General features: G+C 35.9%; 1 long non-coding RNA gene across 1 annotated transcript; it reads right to left on the minus strand.

Moving 5' to 3' along the window:
- Nucleotides 1-5,791: 5,791 nt before the first annotated feature.
- On the minus strand, nucleotides 5,792-10,448 carry LOC141922844 (uncharacterized). The gene is made up of 3 exons (XR_012623114.1): nucleotides 10,430-10,448; nucleotides 7,673-7,733; nucleotides 5,792-5,861 (listed from the first exon to the last, which is right to left on the minus strand). It is a non-coding gene; the product is annotated as an uncharacterized LOC141922844 (long non-coding RNA).
- Between the last annotated feature and the right edge of the window lie 4,104 nt (nucleotides 10,449-14,552).

Raw genomic sequence — 14,552 nt, forward strand, 5'->3', positions numbered from 1 at the left:
GTTAATTACACTGATAACATGTTCCTGACCTGAAGAGCATATAACAGGCTTGTGAAAACATATCATACAAAGGACTTCTCAAGATAAAGTATCACTACAGTTTGAACACCTCAGCAATAGGTGAGGATTTTGAAGTTACTTATAAAATCTTCAAGTTCATGCTCTCAAGGTATCACACCTGACTTAAATGCTTTCCAGCCTTTGGGAAGCCACCAGAGCAGTTTGCATTAGTAATATTAAGCCTAATTTATACGTTTCAAGCTTTTCAAGACCATTTGACATCTAAGGCTAAGACTGAAGACAGTATCAGCCTATATACATAGGAGTTAATATCATGACATCTCAGGCTACTTTACAATGAAACACCACTTTTCAGATGACGTTTATGTATAAGAACAAGTTAAATTGTCATCTCTTCTTTCTTTCAGGTCTTATACCATGGCATTCTGCTAGCAGAGAACTTCCTTGCCAAGATAGCGGTCCCCATCTGTCATTCACTCTTCATGTTTCTCGGCGGAGTTAAAAAGCCTGACAGTTTCCATGAATAACAATGACACATACTCTTATATCTTGTGAAGAGGCACAAGTTTTATTGATGAAAAAGGGCAAAAAAAACCCCCAATGTTTAAAGAGTTTTCCAAGCACTGCTTATGCTTGGTTTTGAGTGAAGATGGAACTGCCATTTTGCATAAATCAAACACCCTGCTTATATCTGTTATCATGTAATTGCTGACTTAGGTCGCTGCAGCTAAGGACCTTTCTTCACTGTGAACACAAATTTGTTTTGCAACCAACACCCCATGATTTTACAAGAAAGATTCTTCTGTATTTTGCAGTAGCTCTTGCTTAGCTGGGGTTCCAACAGCTTTTAATGCACAACTGGTGACTGTGTTTATGCATCTGCACTTAAAAAAGCTGCTTAAGCACACTTGTTTGAACACCGTCTTGAAAAGTATCCTAAAATCATAGCAGGGAAGCATATTTTGGAGGAGATGCTCACAGGCTGCACGTAGAAAACATACTTTTACTGCTAAGAGTGGTCTTCATTGTAGGTTTAGCAAACATAATGGCATAAATATAGTCATAGAGGTACATCTATGCTACCTAATTTTCAGAAAGACTGCACCTATCTATTTGATAATAGGTTTCTTTTGTCAGTGCAGAAGACAGTGGGGAAATATTCTCAAGAAGGGAAAGGGTCTCAGCCAAACTTACCTAGTTTTTATGATTAATAGTGCAGCACTGTGTCAATCTTTGGTCAGCCTCGTGTCAGTCAAAGCATTATTGCTAGCAAAAGCTAATTGAAATCTCAGTCTGAAAAATTTTCTCTGGTCTCTTGAGGTTCTGTAGAGAGAAAAAAGTTAAGCCATATTCCATATCAAAGAGTATTATGAAAGAAAAGGGATGCCATCTGCATATAGACCTGTATTTAGAAGCACTTTTCATTACTGGCATGAGTTATTTGGTATTTTGTTTCTCCTTCAGCTCCATTCTTGAACTTCTGACTGTGCTTAATCAAGTTGACTGAGAAATATACTTATGTCTTTAGGAAGTATGCATTATTTCAGATTATAATTAAATATACGTTTCTTTTTTAAAAAAAAATTAATCTGTCTTCACTGTGTAAAATACAGCTCTTTTAGAGGCTGATCAAGCATCAGTCTTGGGGAAAAATACTATTGAATATTATGTTGGTGATCTTAGCACAAAACTATGTACATGTTAATGATGTTTAAGAGTCATCAGCAATAAAGGAGAAGATCAGAAAGTTATATAGGAAGAGCTAGATGACCTTGAGGGATAGAATAATAAAAGTGAAACTGAGTTTAGTATAGTTTGGGGTAAGATCACATACAAAATGTCCAGGGGAAAAAAAAAAAAAAAAAAGATAGTGGAAATTAGGAATGACATTTTAACTAGTAAACTAAAATTCCATCAAGTATTAGGAGAAAGCAACTTAATTTCTTTTAAGAGTATCTCATTAACTTTATGATTAGGAAAATGCATTGTGGCTACATATAGTAGCAGATCCCTTGCTTGACAGATTCAGGTGTCCTTCAAGTCTGAGGGGCTCAACGGACTTGTTTAATCCATTTGACTAATGCTACTCCTCCCTTCTTTCTTAATGAATGTTATGAAGAAGTCTGAAACTCTCAAATTTGTGTATTCCTCTCATATTCAAGGGCCAGGAGCATTATCTTACCTAGTTTTCCAATTGTGTACTTCTTTCAGGAATTAGTATTTCAAAACCAGATCCTTTTGAAAAGGCTTACAATTCAAACTGCTGATGGCTTAGTCTCTTTGACAAGTCAACTTCTGAAGGAAAAGAACAAAAGATGAAGCTGGCAAAGTACAGGAAGAGAAATATTGTTTCTGCCCGACTGAAACCTTATTGAAACCAGGCTGGAATTGGGTCAGAGTGTCTTTTGAAGGAAGTAATAAAGCTGCTTCTATGTATTGGGTCACCCACTATGTACTGAGTCACATTACTATTTCTTCTCCAGCTGATTCAGAGCAAAGGTCCAAAAGTGGAAGACAAAATAGACCTTAAGTTTTCTGAGGGTTTTTTTGTTTGCTTATTTTTGAAGGGAGCAAGTTGTGTACACAGCCTGAGTAGTTTGGTCAGTGTGACTGTATAGGGACATTGGCGATGAGTTGAAAAGTTGTCAGAGTTCCTCAGTATACATCATGATAAGCTCAAACATATGAAAATTCTACTTTTGGAAGGAATCCACCCCATAAAGTTCTTGGCTTATCAGGGTCTGAGATGCTGTCTTTTCCTGGCTGGAATTCCAGGTATTTTGCCTGGCCAAAGTTCCACAGAAGTTCAGCAGAATTTTGCATGCCAGTAGGTCTCAGAAACTTATGCATCAGAGCGCCTACTTTATAAAGAGGGTGCCTGAAGTAAGGCAAAATTAGGCTTTGCACTCATTTATTTTATTTATTTATATGGCACAGTCACAAAATGTTTAAAGATCTTAAAAATGAAAATTCATAACCTGACTCATTAATAAGTTGCCAATATTTTGGAACAGAAAAATCTATTTCAAAATATGGTGAACCTGGGCAGGTTAGGTCAGTCATCCTCCTTAACCAATCCAGACACAGCAATCTGTATCAGACAGAAGGATTGTCCTAAAACTAATAACTGCCATTTCAACTACCTGTGTCTAAAACACAGTGAATCTAACAATGTGAACTATGAATGTCCTTATTTGATGGAATATTAGGAGATGAGTATTATGTGACATGTCAGTATGTGTGATCATTTTGTTATATTTGAAAGTGCATCGAGCTTATTTTTTAAAGATTTTTTTCTTACAGGAGTGTGAGGAAGGAGTTATCCCCTTTGTGGAAGACAGCAATAGAATTTAAAAGCTGAGGCTAACGTGGAAACTACACAGTATGAAACATGAAATAAATGCTGTATAACAGTTGTCAAGATTGAAACAACATTGAAAATCTTCGTCAAAGCAGACCAAAATTCTGCAGTTTTGAGATATGTACTGAGATGGTTCAGTAAGAAGGCACAATTTTATGACTACCAAAAGTTCATAAGCACAGGAAAATGATGATGAAGTTAAAGAACTTCAGAAAGTTAGAGTTGTTTGATGAATAGAAATGTACTAAAACAGCTTCCTCACTGAGGATTTAAAATATTTTTTTCATCATGTTTGTATTCTAAATAAAGTCTGGAAAACATATTAACTTGCAAACTATAATTATTTCTTTTGATAGCTTAGCAATCTTTCTACTCTTAACTATTTCTCGACAAAACATCATGTGCTTTTAAAATGTCTTATGACTGAAGTTATACTACAAATAGCTAGGCTAGAGATAGTAATATAAAGACATTTCAGATTCAAGTCGTGTGATGAGTGTCAACACTGCAGTTGCAGTTACAATTGGTAGCTCCATGGTGGAGCCAAAAGCATGAGCTTTGCACTTACTGCTGAGAGAATCAGAAACCTGGTGTTAGTTTGAGAGCACTCAGATTCCTACAGGAATGCTTTGTTCCGTCATAACAGTACATAACAGTGATTTCTTAGACCTAGCTGCAATTGAAGAAGTGTTTCAAGAAGTCTATTTCATTAACTGAAATAGCTAGTTGTTTATGTAGCGTGCCAGTCATTAAGTTTCATTGCTGCTGAATGTATATCATAGGTATACTGCAGCAAGGGGGAAATTCCCATTTCAGAAAGACAATCATACATACAAAGCATTCCACAAATATTTCAAACTATAATCAAGTGTCCTGGGGACAGTCAGCATCTTTGATTTTAGATAAATACTTTTATATGCCAATGAAAGTATCATTCAGTATAAAGCATCTTAACTGAAATGAAGTGCATAAATCACTCCTTTGTTAAAGTATTGCTCAAAAATTAGATTCATAAAGCAAAGACTATTCTTCCCTGTTCACAAACATATTTTAAAAGCACCGTATACATCAGGTTTTAGTGAAGCCTTAATCTCAATTCCAAAACTGAAAGCTGTTCTGCTCTTTTAAATTTTTATTTTTTAAGCATTATAAATGTTAATGCTCAACTACACATTAAAATAATGAGTAAAAAATAATGATGTAAAATAAGAGCAATTCTAGGATATTTTGTACTAGCTATGTACTGCTCTTTCATAAAAAAATAAAAAAAGAATCACCAAAACTGAAGTTGTGAGTGAAGCTCGGTGCTGCTTCCCATCTTCTGTCAGGCTAGATTACTCTTAGAAGGAGAGAAAACGAATGCTTCCTAATACATCTCTTCTTGTCACTCTGGGGACACTCAATAGAAAAAACCCTCCCAGTTTACTACTTTGCTTGTGGAAACAGAGTTCAAATGCCAGATTACTACTCTGGATGAACTACTGAGTGCCACAGAGAGTCCAGTCTATTTGATGCAGTCTCCTAAACTGATTAAGAGCTATATGACTGAGAGAGAGCTTCTTCTAGTTGCATGTGGCAGTACAATTTTATGGGTTTGTGAACCTTCACTTTGAGACCTTCTAAAAATCATGTTATCAGAAAAACTCCCTTATGTCTGATTACAGTGGGTTGTTCATTGTCCTAAAGCAAACAAAGAGCTCTCTTTGAGATGAGGAGCTCAGGTTTCAGTTCCTAGTTATGGCTGGAGAAGATTCCTTGGACGTCAACTGAGTTTTGCCTGGCTGATGTAAGGAATTAACAGCATCCTCCCAGGTTCCCACAGTGTCTTCACTGGTAACTAACACACTAGGAATTAAATTTCTTCCTCATTTAAGAGCAGTGACAGGATGTCACTTCTGCAAATTTCTGGAGACATAATTTTCAGGGCTGTGCTCTTTAAAAATACTTATAAAGGCTAATGAGCTACAAAAATGTGTTAAGTGTTCATTTGTATGTATGAGAGTCATTCAGTATATTAGTAATTAGGGGGATTATCAAATTTTAGGTTGTGTGTGCAACTGGCATGCACATCCTGTACTCATTCTGGAAGGGGTACTTCCTATGCAGAGATAGATACAAATGCTAACAGAATACATTTTCATACATAGCTGTTGGCCTATCATATTCAATCCACCTCCATTCATTTAAACCATTCATTTAAACATGAGGGAAAACCAGCTATTGAAATATACATTGCGAGTTAGTAGTGAATTTCCATTTGTGTTAGTGTTAGAGGTTAAGTAAGCTCTGAAGTAAGAATCAATCCCGAGAAGTACTGTTTGAACTAAAATATACCTTCCTAATTTGTAAGCTCTTCAGTTAGAGATGTATCTACTTACACAGTATTTCAGAGACGGGAGAAAAAGAGCTGGAAGCATTACTACAGCTGAGGTGAGAGTGAAGGCCTTCAGTACTAGGTACAAGACAATGAGCCAATTGCCTGGAGCAAAAGTAAAAATGCAACTGTAAATTGCATGAAATCATAAAATTTTATGCTACCTCTAATGCCTCTTTGCCATCAGAGACCTACTTCAATAGCAGAAGATATCAGGATATTACCAAAGTTCTAGAGCTATTTTTACAGCACAATTTGTTATTGCGAGTGCTGCAGACATACTACTATTTGCATAGCTAGTGCAAAGTGGAAGATTTGTTTTTGCAAAATAGCATACAACATCCCCATAAGGGAGGAGGCTGGACAATGAGAACAGCCTGAATCTCCACTGATGATGATAATGAGCTAATGATCTCAGAGACTAGCTGGACATCAAGGAAGCTGTTGCATTAGCAACAGGGAGAAAAGGGTGCTGAGATGACAACTGTCATGCAAACTCCTACTCAGCGTATTGCAAACAAGTTCAGCTGAGCTGACAAGGGATATAAAACTGCTTATATAACCAATGCCAGTTGTTTTGCTAAGGAAAAGAATTGTTATGACTCATGAGAAGAGCAAAGGAATTGCCTGAAAACTGGCGGAACGAGTCAGATTACTGCAATGTTAAAAAGTCACCAATAAACTGCTTGTCAATATAAAGATCAAAACAAACAAACAAACAAAAAGATAGAGGGAGTCACTCTATACTAGAAAAATCTGTAACTAAATCAAGTATTGATAATGCATAACCTTAATGGATGTGAATCACTGTAATAAATAAATTTAAAAAAACATATCTAGGAAACTGGTAATTAAGAAAGACCATAAAAATATTTTAAAACTGTTATTTAAAAAAATATCACCAGGACAACATCATTCTTAAGTATTTTTCTAACATGCATAAAGAAAACCTGAATTTCAGGCAATGCAGTTTGATTAAAGTGTATAAGATACCAAACAGTAGAATAACAGCAATGCTAAATGAAGAAGATAACTTCCAGGCTCAAAAGACACTGCTTTTAATTGCAATTCTATTTCAATTTGGATATCATTATGTTGAATAAAGATTAATCAGTAACAGAACTGGACATTGTTTCAGAACCTAGAGATCAATAACAATAATGCAGCTGCCCACTGGTTTCTCCATAAGGAAAAAGAACATAGTCCCAGCCGCTAAGAACTGCGTTAGTACATACATTTCCAGAGGAGTGATTTTCCCCAAAATGAAGGCCATCATAAGCAAAACAGGTTAGAAAACAATGTTTAAAGAGAAAGATGTCAAAACAAATTTGGAAATTCTTTAAAAATAAGATGGCTGCTAGAGAGCAAGAATCATGCAGTAATAATTCTGTTATCAAGATGAGAATTAGATCCAAAAATGCATCCTGGTTTAGGGCAATGTGGGGACTTAATAGTATAAGAAAACAGCAAGAATGAAATGGAAAATAATATAAACTTAAAACTTCCAGGATGTAAAAATCTGATAAAGGAAGTTAAAGGCATTGTGGAAAACACAGGGCAGAATGGGTCTACAGAAACTTAGAAGATTTAAGCATTACCAGATCAAAGGTGTTGGTGGGTAATTAGATGAATCTTCTGATGGACGTCACAAAGTAACTCTTTAGGGTGAGACAGCTTGTAAACCACTTTTTTTTTCCTCCTCCCCCTTCCCCCTCCCACCCAGTAGTGGTAATTCAAGTAGTACCCAAGCACCTTCACAGGGCGAAAACACTGCATGACATTTAAAAAAGACAAGATGAAGAAACAGGCACTGTAAGTCTAATATCACACAAACTCATATGAGAAAATGCATTCAATTTCAACAATGAGTGGGATTAACTATTGCAATGCCTTATTAATAGGTTAGGTGGACTCACCTGCTGCTTTTCTGGAAGATATGCTTTACCCAGGAATATTTTTGGATTCAGTACAGGGTATCTTGGCAAAAGATAAGGACTAGTTACTATAGAGGTCAGGCTAAATGCTCCAGTAATACTTGCATTCAATAAAACTTTGAATAATACCATTGCAATAGCCTCTTCTCATGTCTTGCTTACTAGAGGAGATAAATCCCTGGCTGTATGCCCTTGGTCTGCTTCATGTTGTGAATCACTTTGTAATTTCCCTTAGAGAATATATTGACTAAATAGCCTCAGTCTCAGAATATTCTTTTTTGCCTTTATATCTCTATGAAGCATCTACAGCTTTTTTCTGTGCTGGGAAAAGAAAATAACTTCTTTTAATATTTCAGTGTTTCCAGTGTCTCTCACTTTTCTCAAATCTCAAGTAGCAGACAGATCCTTTGGAGAGAAACTTCCAATTTGTAGAAGGCTTTTAAAATCCTTCCTCCATAGTGACTGTTTTCCAGAAATTTTTAGTTACTTGCAATTTTTTTTCTTTCTTCAGCTCTAATCACATTTCAGAAAAAATTATCCCTATGAAAAATAAATTAATGGAAAAATTAAGTTTCCTTTTCCTTACGTATCTTTGCACTAAGTGCATCAGCAGCCCTTCTAGTTTGAATGGAATGAAAAAAAATGTTTGTTTTCATGCAGTTTTGTCTAGGCTGTTGAATATAGAAAAAGGCATGAAACTAAATAATATTTAAAAAATCACAGTTTGTGTCTAAAACATGACATTTCTGTCTGGAAAAATACCATGTCATGAGCTGATAGTGCTCATTAAATTAAAGGCTGATTGTTGGTAGTAAAGCCTAAGATGGTGATGAAATAATTTGCTGATAATCTGGTGTGAAGCTGGGACAAACAGTCCCAATTTAAGAAAGTCATGATGATGGGGGATCTAATGACTCACCAGCATTAATATATTCTGAACTTCAAAACACATGCTTTGATGCTCCTTCCCAATGTGGAAACTGTACCAAGAATTTACACACAATGAATCAAAGCACCAAAAGAAAGGTGGAAATTACAACAATAATACCAGTAATAATAACTCTTCCTTACTATAAATTTCGTATTATAAATTTATGTGTTAAAACCAGTATCCAGACCTGATTGGGACTCTTAAGAACTGTGACCACTAAGGCTACTCACAGGAAAGATCACGTCACATCACAGTGTATCCAAAGTGCCTCTTTCTACTGCCAGAACAGTAATAAAAACTTCAGTGTCAGGCTTACTGGCATTCCCTTGGTCAGTTAAATGAAAGACTAGCCTATAAAATTAGGCAAAGCATATAAAAATCTATGTTAGTTACTACTTTATGCAACATATAAAATTTCTTTCTATCTAGTGCTCCAAGGCACAAAACATTTGTTTGATTTTTCTTTGGACTTTGCTCAAATTTAAACTCTCCTTCAGGGCTATCAGATGAGCTGCCCAGAAGAAGCTCAATGGAGCTTGAAATACAGCAGGTGCTGAATGGATGCTCTCCCTTGCCAGTAGCTGTAGCATGTAGCAAACTTGCCTTTATTGGCTTCTAAGGCAGTGAATCTGCCCTAGTTTTTCACCACAGCCTCAGGCATGCTGCTGATCATTTAGATTTAAGTTTATTGGAAGTTGTAAATGCATCTCACTGCAGCTACCTGTAGCTTTTCAAAAAGATGCAACTGGCAAGTCAACTCAGAAATCTGCCTCAAACTTAATCTCAGTAAATTGCATTTAATATGTCTACCGTTTGATACAAAAGATCTTCTTTGTTAAAAACACATCCACAGACTTTGGAGCAGAATATGAATGAATGATTGATCAGACTCAGCAGCTGCTTGCAAAAAATATTGATTTTCTGTAGATAACAAAGCATCTAAACATTTAGGGTATATTACCATTTTATATAACCTTGGAAAATAAGGTACTACAGCTTCAGCATTCCAGCAAAGAAATGTAGTCCCTGGCTGTTATTTCTCTCAGAGTATTTTGGGTTTTGTCCTTTCTCAGAGAGCTCTAGAGATATGTAATATTTCTTTGTGAGGGAGACAGATAAACTAGATACTGTAAAATGCATCCAGTTACTCTCTTTTTGTTTTATATACATGAAAATTTAAAAATTATATAGAGAGTAATATTTTCTAAGGGCCATTCCTGTTTGCTCTGTACGTGGTCCACTACAAGTATGAAGTAAGAGTTTCTCTTAAACTACCTTAGACACGGTTGTATTTGCTCTCATTGGAAAAACAAGCAAAACCAAACACTCCCAGAAACTAATTCTTAAGACCACCTATTCATTTACACATATTTGGAAAAATAATCCAAAGGATGAACAAGATAAATAGTTGGAATTTAAAAATTGCAGATTTGACCTAAATTGCTATGTAATTTGCTGTTAAAAATGTTGATTTGGGAAATATTTAGTGTAGATGTGAACAGCTTAATGTATGATGATACATGTATCTAATTTTCAGGGTTGACAGGATTATTCCTATGAGTAAGCTTGAATTGTAACTAGGTATAATTAAATTTATCCATAACCTGGATGGATTCTTTGAGAGCACTGGGAAACAAAGAAGAGCAAAAGGAAGATGTCACACCAGTAAAAAAAGCAATCAAATTAGTCCATCACTGAAAGATTCAACCACTTTTATATAGTCCAATATAGCATTTAGAAAAGAAAATTAGTATTCAGAAGTCACCAGCTCAGCAAATTTTGAACAAGTTTGAACTTTTTTTACTTACTTTGCTTATAGGAATACTTTCAGTGGTGGAATTTACATTCCTTTAATTCCATAACTTAATGTGGCAGTGCAGTGATGTGCTGAAGGGAGCATCTGAAATATAAAACTGGTAACAGGCTTCAGAAGCAAGCTTAGCCCATCTTACTGACAGAGGTCATTTCTGTCAATATCATATCTTAATAACTATGCCCTCTGACTGGCACAGATCCTTGCGCATTAACTTTTCTCATGAACCCTAGGATTGAAAGTTGTTTATAAAAAGGATAAAAGCATGACACATGGTTATAAAAAGGCATACTGCGTATATTAAGATTGAGCTTTTACCTCAGTACACATACTTCTAAAGCATCCCTATTCCTTTAGGCTGAAGGTGAGGAAGAATTATACCTCGAAGCCAAAAGTCACAACAAAAACTATTTTTTTAATACTTCTAGAGCAGCTCCCTCTGGTGGATAATGATTATCAAGAAGAGTATATGAAAGATTACAGATCGTCAACTCTTACTGTTCTGCTCTTGTAATGACCATAGTAAATAAGATTATGCATGTGTGAAAAAATCCCGCTGATTCACAGCTATTCGGCCCTAGAGCAATACTTACCATCTTATAGGTACTGGGACTCAGTCAAAGGCATTAGCTGGTCCACGGCCATGACCATCTCCCACATCTACAAAGTACACCATCCTTTATGATTAACTAATGCATTTTTGCATGCAAATAAAAATGTAGTTTCCCCATCAGATTCAGCCTAACAGAGGAAATTATCAGAATGCAGATTTTTAAACACTAAAGCATGCTATATTAAACCAGGGCATTTCACAACTGAAGGAGGTAAAGGGAGCCTCCACTGTCAATTCTTAAGTGATACCTCGCTAGGCCTTAGTAATTTAGTTCCTTTGCTTATCTACTCTTACCATAAGGATCCTTACTGTGGTTTTTACTGCTATAGGAGTCGATATTGCATAAAGCTTCTAAATGGTGAGAACTACCTTCTATCCCTCTTTCTTGAATAGGAAAATCACAAATGGCTGGGAACAGGAAACGCATTTCTCCTTTGTCCCTTACCTAGCTCCTTCCCACAGGCAGGTTCTTTACAGACTAAGGATTTTCCTGTTGTGAATTTCCAAGCTTCATAATTATTTTTTTTGGCCAATTAATCTGTAAAAATAGTACAGACCATAACCTGTTTGACCTTTCCAGGCCTCAAAATTATTTCTACATCAAGAATGAAACATTATTCTGCTTAACTATGTGACTACACGTTTCAGAAGAAAGAAAAAAAGAGCACTCCAATTTACATGAAAAATATGTTACTGCAACTACATACAAGCAGTGTTATAAAAGCTTTTTTTGTCTGTTGTTAGCTGCTGCTGAGCAAGTGTCAGACTAGTCCCACTGTCATCTAGGGCAGCACTTAAAAGAACAGAAAATCTAACTGGGAAAAGATGGCTGAGAGGTTGAGATGTATCACTGACTAAGCAGTGTGATACCTATATCATTCATAATGAGTGTTTTCCATTATCAAATTGTGATCGTCTGTTGTAGGAATGGAAAAAAATCATCACCAACAAGCTGAATGAAACTTGAAGAAATGGAGGAGCACCGAGACAGAAAATAACAAATCAGTACTAGGACGCCCAGTCATGCTGATTGTCTGACACCAGTCCCACAGGGGTGTTCTGCCTTACACGGGGGCTTCTCCATCCCCCACAGATCTGCAAGTGGACTGGACATTTTGGCCAGATGGAGTATCCTCTCCCCCAGGCATTCACCTTGTTGACAGAAGTTTACTAATCTGTGAAAGAAGCTACAATGTGCAAGACCAAATGCCCAATCAAGCCTTAAATCCTGTTGTATCCTTGTCACACCTTGCCATGCATGTCCACTTTATCGCTTTTGAGAAGACGAATCAGAGCACTGTGCACAGTTTTCAAAAGAAGCAGATGCCATAGTTTTAGAGAGTGGCAGATTTACTTTTTCTGTTTGCTCCTCTTCTTGATATTGCTTTTTTTGGAACACTGTACATTGAAATGAAGCTTTCTTAGAAAACATTTATTTTAATGGGGATAGCATTATTTGCTGCAGTCCCATAATCTCATCCCTGAATAATAAGTCAGCTCAGAACTCAACACTGCATACTTAAAGTTCAAATATTTTCCTCTGTTACTTTACATTACACACTATTATTTTCACCAGCCGTTTTATCACCCAGTCACTCAGTGGTTATTTTGTCCCTTTATAATTACTCACAGTTGGTCCTTTTCTTTACTACACTCCCACAATTTTGGTTTGACAGAAAACCATTTACTCTCACTTATTCAAGTCCCTTTCCAGGGTATTTAAGAACACAGTAATCAACATGGGTTCAAAACAGAGATTCTGGTGGGACTCCAGTGTTGACCTCCTTCCACAGAAAACCCACTATTTCATTCTAGCTAGTAAATAGATATTTTAATAATTAAGAACATAGAAATAACACTAGGGTTTATAGCAGTTAAGCACCCTCAATGGCAAGAGAATATCACCATATTTCTCAAGATTTTTACAGAAGTATCAGGTTTATAGCAGTTAAGCACCCTCAATGGCAAGAGAATATCACCATATTTCTCAAGATTTTCAGACAAGTATCAGCAAGTTATACTTTTAAATGTTACTCGTAGCATGCATCTCTGTAGGCTATACCTACTCTGTAGTTTGTATCTGTTATATTTCAGAATAAAAACCAGTCCTAAACAGCCTCCAAGGAGGCAACTTGTGTTTCACTTCCATGATTGTTAGAAAATATATAATAATCACAATTCACTTTAGTTATCTCTACTGACTGTGAGGAACACTTAAGTACAATTGACTATTAGTCCAGATAATGCTTACATGTTTAACTTGCGTTAATAATCCCAATGACTTCATCTGGTTCCTGCTACGGTACTGAATGCCAAATGGGCTCATCAGGCATGTGATTAAAGATGCATATTTGGCTTTCCCTGTCCACAACAGGAACCAAATGAAGTCACTGTATTATTAATGTAAATTAAGCATTACACTATAGTGGTACTGCTGAGGTGAATAAAGATTAATACACAAAATGTTTGTAAAACCAGGGGAGGGATAGTTTCTACAATTTAAGCTTTAGCTTAGCTTTAACAGTTTTTTAAAATAAAGGGAAATAAAACAGTGAATGATGCTGACCACCAAAAGCAGAGGTTTCTATGTGAAAACTGACACATCTGTTTTATTTTGCTTATGGAAGAGTGACAGAAATCATGGTGAAAAAAAGTAAGATGGTAGAGAATGAATGTGTGGAGAATGAATAAGAGCACAACATGCCATTGCTAAGGGAAATGTTTAATTCTATCTAGCATTATAATCTGAAGTCCTTATTTCTTCTATATTTTTCTTCTATATTTTTTTATATTTTTATATTTGTAGAGATTGTTGCTATTTCTATCTTTGCCTTAGCTCTGATCCTGCAAAATAGGTCAAGACATTTTGGATTCTCAAATTCTTCTGTATGTCAAAACTGGAATAGACCCATCTGTTCCAGTTTTCACCTGTTTAATTTCTTCTGCTGGAGTTAACTCTTGTTACAATGTCTTGTAAAACCTGTAATGGGAAAACAATGGCAAAATATACTTTGAGTATGTCCAGCTTGTTTGACCTTGAATCTAGGTGTCTGAGCACTAGACTATGAGACATACATGTGAGAAATATTTCTCATTCCTTGTAATTGTGTGGTAATGATTTTAAGCATGAAAATCTTCCTGCTGTTTTCCAAATACATTTCTCTCGTGAACTATGAAGCAATTTTTGTGTAAGGCAATGATGACTTGGTATCCATAATACTGTTTAAATGGCAACCTTTGAATCAAGGATTGACATAACCAAGTCTTGTCTATAAGCCATCTTTACCATCAACAACTTCCAATAATGGAAGACAAGACAACTTCACTCATAAACTAAGAAAAAAATCCTACTTTTGCTGTTATGTGAAACTAATGGAATATGATTCATTTAAAGCAGTTACTTATTCTGCTTTGCAGCAAATCACTTGGGAGTGTTTTCTGCTTTTAATTTGCCAGGGTCTTCCTCTTCTACAAATCAAATTAGTAACCAAGTCTCTTGTTAGGC

This window comes from Strix aluco, chromosome 4, assembly GCF_031877795.1.
Source record: "Strix aluco isolate bStrAlu1 chromosome 4, bStrAlu1.hap1, whole genome shotgun sequence".
Taxonomy (NCBI): domain Eukaryota; kingdom Metazoa; phylum Chordata; class Aves; order Strigiformes; family Strigidae; genus Strix; species Strix aluco.